The sequence below is a fragment of the Rutilus rutilus genome (assembly GCF_951802725.1).
Source record: "Rutilus rutilus genome assembly, chromosome: 24".
In the NCBI taxonomy this organism is placed as follows: domain Eukaryota; kingdom Metazoa; phylum Chordata; class Actinopteri; order Cypriniformes; family Leuciscidae; genus Rutilus; species Rutilus rutilus.
The window spans coordinates 25,704,001-25,713,582 of NC_140228.1; positions in this window are offsets into that span (position 1 = coordinate 25,704,001).

Consider the following 9,582-nt stretch of genomic DNA (forward strand, 5'->3'; position numbering starts at 1 on the left):
CCTCGTTTCTCAAATGAATACAAATATTGTTTATTCTGTTGATGTCCACGTTCTAGTCACTTCAGCTGCTTTTCAACGTTTCAACTCTTTGTTAGAGCAGCAGGTTCTGTACACTGGAGAGAATATAGACTTGAAGGAGGCCTCTTTCTTTCTTTCTTTCTTTCTTTCTTTCTTTCGAAATCTATCCATGCACGTTAAAAAAAAAAAAAAAAAAAAAAAAATCACTTATATCAACAATGTGTTGCGGAATCATATTGTGACATGTGCGCGCGAAACGCTTAATTTCCCTCAGTAAGCCATGGCAAATTCATATGCTGTATGAATTAAAAAGAGCCCTTTCCCGTCTTCTTTCTCTCCAGCATTGACATATCTGCTCCAGCACACTTTCACTACCCATTGTCATCATGTCACCCCAACAATGTTCATCTCCTGGACACCAATTTTAGAGCTCTTTGATCTACCGAGTGAAAAGAACAAAGTTATGGAGAGAAGGGGCTTTTGTGTTCCGGCTTTTAGATGTTCTTAATATTACTGGACAATGTGGAAAACCAGATAATTGATGATTGATGTCATACAGTTTAAGAATTTTTCAGCGGAGTTTCAAATTATGCACATATGAAATGAACCAGCTGATGAAGACAGATACATGAGTAAAATAATACGAAGTCGCTGTAAAAGTAATTGTAAAGTCAAAATGAACTTTTATTGTTGCTAATTTGATACCGAAATCCAGAGGTTCATCTGGTCCCCATTGGCCAGCGTGTTTAATATGGACCATGCATTAATTCCGAGATGCGGCTTTTATATGTCTAGTGTCAACTTTCATGGCTCTCTGTTTGAATTACAGAGCAATCATCAAGTAACCCTCCCTCCCTCCCTCCCTCCCTCCCTCGCGCGCGCGCACTACCTCTCTCCCTTTCTCTCTCTCAGTCCTTCTCACTATCCTTCAAACATGCATTTTCAATGTAATCTATTTTTAAATTATGTATTAAAACATCAATAATTAACAACAGCAATAATTTCTTTAAACATTACATACTCCAGTGAGACTCTTTAAACGTCAGTAAACAACATTTAAGCTACATTGTTATTATTTCACTACACTGTTAAAAATTACTTTCATGATTTATCACAACTTTTTCCATTTGTCAAATCAACTTAGATAATTAATGTGGTTCAGATTCAGATAATATTGTAATTTTCTATTAATTAAACCAATCTATTTCGTTGTATTAACTCAAATTTTTAATTTCAATTAACTCAAAGTTCTAAGGCATCCATGTAACTTAGTTTTTAAGTTAAACCAACTATAGTTTTTTATGATACTAACCAAATCTAGAAATATTCGTTTTTCGTGAAGCTCGGCGTTCAGTCAAGTCCTATACTTGTTGCTAAACTAATTTCCAAAAGGAACGCAGTCTAATTGGACATTTAGACGACCAAACATTCTATACAAATATAAAGATCTGCTTTCATAAATCATACTATGCTGCTTTATTTTCATTTAGGGTTTTTAAGGGGACACCTCATTAAATGTTTCAGATAAGTCGGTTTCCTTTGCCCCACAAATTTGATAATGCGCAAAGTAGCCTAGGCCAATAAAAAGCAAATTGTGATTAAGTAATTTGTCTTTTTTTATTATTATTTTTATAGTCCATTGGCTATATCGACTGGAATTTATGATTTTAGCAGTCCCCAAACTACAGACTATCAAATATGATCCATATAATAACTGCCGTTTTGATATTAATTTTAATTTAATAGGCCTATATAACCATGATGCCTCCTCACACACACACACACACACACACACACACACACACACGATGAGCACACACTGTCTTAACATTGATTGAAAACAGAGACCAGACACAAAAACGGTTTACAAACATCTAGAAGCCATTCACATCTACGGGATTCATTCTCTGTGCGAACATCCATCTGATGAAAAGGAGGTGTCAGGCCTGCGCAAGTCCTTTAGAAAGGCCGATTGTCATTTAGACAAACACTGGAGGACAACATAAAGGCAAAGGTCAAGTCCTTTTCCAGTTCAAGTGTGTGCTGATTCACCTACAGGTCGACGGGGCACCACTTTATTATATCTCCTCATGGTGAAAAAATGATCTATCTATCTATCTATCTATCTATCTATCTATCTATCTATCTATCTATCTATCTATCTATCTATCTATCTATCTATCTATCTATCTATCTATCTATCTATCTATCTATCTATCTACATAAGAATATGGAGATTGATATTTGCACGCCTTAAAATCAAGATCGCTCAATGCGAATCTCCTCTAACTATCAATACTGAAAATTATGAACTGCACTAATACCTTTTACACTTTGGTAACATATGAATCTAATATGCACTGCACTTTTTAATGGTTGCGTGCTTCCCTCTCGCTCCGCAAGTTCAATTATAACTGTGAGGAGACAGACGGATTAAAGAAACAAGTAACACTAATTGCGCGGCAGGTATAACGAGGAGGTCCAATCTCGCTTCCTCTCTCTCTCTATTGAGTTTGTGTCGTCTTAATGAATGACAGGTAGAGCTACTTCCTGCTTTCACACGTGCAAAAATAGGCCTCTCTCTGCTTGCAGCCATGGACCCTCACTGAGCTCGGGAAACAATTGATTTTAAGCATATACTTAATTATGTTCAAACGGAAATCGTCCATCATAAAATGCCTATATTATTATTTGGTTTCCATCGTGCATCATGCAAGCAATATACATTTTATGTGGTCATCCATGATTGTTTCTTTCTTTTTCTTTTTTTTTAGAAAAGAAAAAAGGAAAAACGAAAAAAGAAAAGCAGTTCTTACCTTGTCTCTTATATCATTTTTATGCCAAAAATTGTCTTTGGTACAGCCAGCGTCTGAATCTACACATTTTAACTAGCTGTTAACACTGATTCTGTGCAAAAAAATTGGAGGAAATCTCAGACTATTCCTCAGCCCTCGTCTGTGGAGTTTCCTCAGCCACACAAAAGAGTATTATGAAAAATAGCCCAAGTCCAAAGAATGTCACAGTGGTCGACTTATTATTTAAATCTTTCATTATATGGGGTAAAAAAAAAAAAAAAAAAAAAAACTTATAGAAACTTTCCTTTTGATGAATTAACTCGTGCACAACGGGACAAGTCTCGCTAGACATAATTCTGCCCTTTTTATGATGTTTTTGGGACCTTAATAGAAAGATCATCAGTTTTGTGTCAGAATCAAGACGTTAGATGCAGCATGAGGTAGCGGGAATGTTTTTGAAATGTCGGCGACAATTTTAATGTAAGGTTTGATATTTGTGATCAACTCTGTTTATGATTTTTTTTTTTTTTTTCATATTGAAACAACTGTCAATAATATTAATAATAATAATAATAATAATAACGTCTCTCTTATGGTGTTATTTTCATACAAAACGTTTATTATATATATTTTTTGGCAATTTGTAAACATGACTTCTTTGTTTTGGTGCTGTCAGGGGGAAACAAGATTTTGTATTAATACAAAAGATGGACGAGTTGTTTCATTATACATCAGAAAAGGTTGCTACTGACACTCAACGGGAATTTCTTTCCTTTATCTACACCTTTAAATTTCCTAAGACAGACTTGAAAACGTGTCATTTGTCAAGTACAGAGAGCGCATGTATCGAGATAACTTGTCTTGTGTGTGTCTAATTGGAAAAGTCGATGTTGGAAGCCTGGCCACGCGTCTGTAGCTCTAAGAAAGAAAGAAAGAAAGAAAGAGAGAAAGAAAGAATGCCGGAGCGGAAATGAACTGCAGTTGAATGACACTTTACTTGCCGGTGATTAATATTGATCCACACCCCCTTCAAGCGTCGTGCTTTAACAACACGCAGGTGGCTGTTGACATTTCACTCGGAGACTCACCTTCAAAAATACACACACACTAAATAACGTACACTAAATAAATAAATAAAAAACAATGCACAAATTATTAATAATCAAAAAGACACAAAAAACACCACCCTCGTCATCAGCAACAACAATATGATTAATTGCAATAAGACAATAAAAATGATACATGCTATATTGAAAAAAGAAAATATGTATATTAATGATCTTACTAAAAGGGACATTTACGTATTTCAAAAATAAGATCTTTATTTTGCACGATTTCAGGATGTATACTGATGTAAAAATAAATAATAAATTAATTCTACAGTATATGGTAGATCTCAGGTCATGCGGAGCTCTTCTTTGTTCCTCTCTGTCTGTGGGTCATTTGTTTCCGGGTTGTGTGTTGATACCTTCAGCAGGTCATGTAGTCACTGTGACAGCACAGATGTAATGCTGTTTAATAGACCGTGATGATGCAAAAGACATTAAAGTTAACAAAGATGTGTCAAAAATTCACATAATGCTCCATATGTTCATTAGAGTGATCTCAGAGGGCCGTGGAACATTTCATTAATTTGTAATTTATGAATGTTTGGCAAATATTACAGGGTATGTAAATATGAGAGGCGTAATGTCTTTTCTGCGGGAGATGAAGAAATGACCCAAAGTCTGCGTTGCTGCTAGAGTGATCACACGAATTATTCCCCTGCTCAAACTGTGCTTTCACCATGCACAGCACATTTCCGAGCGTCGTGTGAAATAGTGCACATAAACCAATGACTTAAAACGTCATGTTGGCAGTGCACATTTGCATGTCTGAAACATTTCACGCGTTAGGCTACTATGATGCATGATAGCTTGCCTCATCTATTTGCGCTTCTGTTTTTCCAAAATTCCAAGTCTAGATATGGCATTTTAAATTCTGTTCTGTTCTATTCTATAGGCCTACTCTTTTTCACCTAGTTCATGCTCTCATTCCAGGCAGTTTGCTGCCCTATGCACTACTTTACCTTAAATGTAAATTGATCTGTTCATGGCGGGTGTCAGAGTGTGTGTGCGAAGGCGCTTCCTCGCACAGCAGAATCCTGAAACATGCCTCGTTCAGGTGCCAGAGGTCAATCTCCACTGTTACTCTCAGACCTCTGAAACCCGACACCTGCGGAAAGTTTCACAAAACCGATTCACAACCTGTTGCTGAGGCTGTATAACAATAATAATAACAATAATAATAATAATAATAATAATAATAATAATAATAATAATATATATATATATATATATATATATATATATATATATATATATATATATATATATATATATATATATATATATATATATACACACACACACTAACAAATGCTGCCCCTAAATTAAGTCCAATGAACTTGGATGTTTAAATCATTTCAACTTAGATTACATTAAACCGACTTAGAAAAATGAGTTGAATCTTGTATAGGGTATCTTATAAAAAAGTTTAAACTTAATTTGATGAGTTAAAGCAATGTAAAAACGTATGTTGTCATAACCTATTGATTATATATATATATATATATATATATATATATATATATATAATCAATAGGTTATGACAACATACGTTTTTACATTGCTTTAACGCATTTTTAGTTTTTTAGTTTTTTTTTTGTGGTGATATACGTGATTGTTTTCCAGAGGTTCATGTCGGGTTAGTGCAGATGTTCAAACGGAAGCATGTGACAGCGTGTCTTGTAGAACACTCTACACACTCTCTAAGTTCGCCTCTTTACTGACCATATACAATAACCAACCATTCTACCTCACCATTATACGCCGTGTGTTCAATTGAGTAAAACAGATTAAACCAAAGATTTGCATTTGCTGGGCAACGCTGTCTTCCGAAAACAGGGACTATAAGTGTAATGCTAGTTTCATGACACGGAAGAACAAATATTTGCACTTCGACGTCTCCATTTTGCGGATATCTGGAGACAACACTTTCTTCTTCTGCCTTGAACTTTCATAGCTGAAAAACGTTCTCGCCTCCCTTTCCCTTTCTCTACACAAACCACCTCATATGCTGCTCCTAATATGAAATATGAACCGCGAGATGATAAATTATATTTCAGAAATACTTAATCGCTGAAGGGCACATTCTGCAATTCATTATCATTTGCCCATGGTGATGATGTATGGCCCACTTAAATAAATCTGATACTCCCATAAAAACGATTTCATTATTTTTACTTTTCATTATCATCATTACCCTATTGTAACGCACGCTTAATGCTGGAGCAGTTGCATTGATTGATGCCTCTTGTATCATCGTTTTAGAAGACTATACATGGCCTATTGCCAGCACAGCTTTGACCAGTCAGTTTAGGCATCTGGAGATTAAGGTGGACCATCCATAGGGAGCACAGAAAATATGGAAATTCACTTAATTTAGTTACTTTTGTTTGCATTTCAGAGCCGGTCTGTGCGGTGACATTGAATTAAACTGGAATATCTGCGAGTTCGGTAAGGAAACCCAACTGAGTTTAACAATGTTTACGATAGAGGTATTTCCCTTTGGATCATCAATAAAATGGGTTTAGCTGAACATATTGCGTGTATCCAGGTCACGCAGACAAACAAACAAACAAACAAATAAATAACAAGTCCTCTAGGCAAAGGTGAACTAAAATACGCTTGTGTTCTTTTTTTTTTCTTTTTAGTCACGTGAAACATGAAGCGGTTGGTGGTGAATACGCATACATACTTGAGATAAAATAACTGCAGGTAATACTTGGCAACTTACCTACGATGAATGTCGTACAGACCCACAGAGTGCACATCGGTTTTGTATTGCATCTTAACTTGACTTGGACCTAATGTATTTAGAGGAAAAATGCAACGTTTCCCTAATTTCAGCAGCCAATCATTCTGCAAATGATCACCTTTCCAATGGCTTTTAAAGAATGCAGTGTTTTCTTGGATTCTTCTATTAAACGCATTGCCGTTGAATAAAACAGCAATGACATGTGCTTTCACTGACTAAATGTTTTTTAGTGGAAACGTGCACGATGCTCCCCACATGGCGCGCTGCTTTGCATGGCATCTATCCTGTTCATGTGGCCCTTATAGACACTAATGTTTTAATAGCAAATAGAAAGTCCTTGTTGCAGACTATACGAACAAATTAGAGAGAGAGAGATCAGAGATCAAAGGAAGCGAAATAAGCACGGGTCGCTCGACTCATTCATGCAGCTGCTTTGAGATTCAAGGCCAACAAGCGTATCTTACATTGAAAGAAGGTTCCCATTCAGAGTGCAGGTGCGAAGTAGTGCGGCACATTCTGCTACATTATTTGAAGGTTGTTAGAGATCAGTGTTCACTCTGCTAACTATAGGGGCTGATTCTCACTGGAGAAAAACTCCTTCATCCATGAAAGTACAATAACTCAGCGCCGACGAATAAGATGATGGTGGTATAGATAGATGATATTTAGGCGCTTATTCAATCAGGCTACCCAATTTATTAGTCATTTCTCGCTATTTATTTTCATTAAGTCTATGGCAGTTACATTTCTCTTCTACATTCCACCTCCAAACGGTGCAGGAAGTTATGTCATAATGTGTTAAGTTCAAGTTTGTTTCACGTTGTTAAACTAAATGTAATCCTATTTTTATTCCTGTTGCTGCCATATTTACAGGTGCTGAAACGAGATGTCTATTTTAGTGGAAAATGATGTTAGTGCAATATTAACTTGTAGAACCCATTTAGTTTTCAGATAGATAACACTATTTTACAGAGTCAGTTACATATGCTACATGAATTTAGTATAGGAAAAACTATAAATTATGCATAATTACATGCAACTAATCCCAAACCAAACCCTGATCTTAACCCTATAGTGAGTTAATTATTATAACTCAGTACTTGTTTAATAACAGTGTAACAAAGATACCTTAAAATAAAGTGTAACCAAAAGATCTTACATCTTTTTCATAACAGTGTTTGTGTTTTAATTAAATAAGAGGCATGTATACATGTACAAAAAGTGTATTACTATGTAATACATGTGCTATTATACTGTAATTAATGACATTTATTTTTTAAAACTTGTCATGTACACTTTATTGCAAAACAAATGGTGTATACTGGGATGTGGTATAAATGTACTCAAATTTGGCAAATGGTTGTACTTAATTTTAACTCATAATGTTCAATATAACACACTTCATGAATCACCTACTTGTAAGTCTTGGCTTTACGTCGATTCAAGTTGAATTCTAATTTCACCAAGACCAAAACCTTGGCAAGGTTGCGCATAATAAAAATATCCAAACTTGATTGATTGATAGACATTAAACTTTATAGACAACGCAATGGATACAGTATAATTAAGTGCAAAGTAACAATTTAATGCAAAGTAACACTACTTATTAAACTATTTGAACAGTCAGTTAGTTGGTGTAGGCTTGAGTTGGAGGGGGCAAAGAGGTCTAAAAGTAGCCTATTCTGTTTTAACTTGCTTTGTGTTATTGACTAGTTTCTATATTTATTTATTTGCCATTGCACCTGTCCTTTCATTTTGCATGCGAATTCCAGTCAGCCCTTGTCATGTAATTATGACATTAAATAGAGCGTTGAATGGTGTGGAGAGAACCGCTAATCCCCTACAAAAAGAGCTTTGTTAAATAATGCAGGACAGTTTCCGGAAGTGTGATTATCGCCTCAATTATTTCACAAAGAAATTATATTTCACACTCAAATGAGCCCTGGTTTGCATTTAACAAAGAAGATTTTTTTCCTCCCTCCTGCTTCCTTTAGAGAGGCAGGCTATTGCTTAATATAATGAGAATACGAATTCATAGTTAGGCCAAGTCCATTGTGAATAAACTATCATTTAACTTTTATCATAAGAATTTGAAAGGTTAAATGGATGTGTCTCGTGTTTCATTTGTGTTTCACTTCACACTTGTAAGCGCTTCCTTTGCATTTGGAAGAAGTCAATTATTATTATTATTATTATTATTGCCCTTGTAGATTCTTTCAGGAGACGGCTGAGACTGTTATTTTGGAATTGTTAATTCCTCGTATTTGAGAAATTTACAATACGTTTCCCAAAACAGCTCGACAACCGCTGGTTACAACAGTTATATAGGCCTATATAGGCCTACTAACTAACGAATGGTTGGCTTATTTGGAGAGAGAATAGGGAAAGCGCATTCGATACTATTCAAAAGCGGGAAACTTTTGAAAAGAAACATTTATTGTTCTGTTCCCTTTAATCGCAACTTTGACACGCGGACGAGCGTGCGCGCTCTCGGGCTCACCAGGAGTCCGAGGAAGGCAGCTTGTCGATAGTTAATATTACTTGGAAGTACTTGTTTCTGGTCACTTCGTCTCTTCTTATTTTGCTAAATGGAATGAAAAACTTGAAACACATTTGCACGATCAAAATGGAGACACAGAGAAGCCTTTCCATGTCATCAGCGTCGTTTAGACGACATGCAAGAATCCCTTGATAATAAAATCACTTCAAAGGATCCTGTTTCAATTGAGACCAAACTATCCCTTTCTCCTCTGATACAGCTCTGACACTAGACTACGCCACAGTTTGGCCTTTTGCTGTTGTATTTATTTTACATTGTATGCATCAAAGAAGTTTAAAAGCTAAACGTGCTATACAGTCACACACAAATTCGATGCATAACGCTGAGTTTGCCATTTTAAAGGGATCAGTT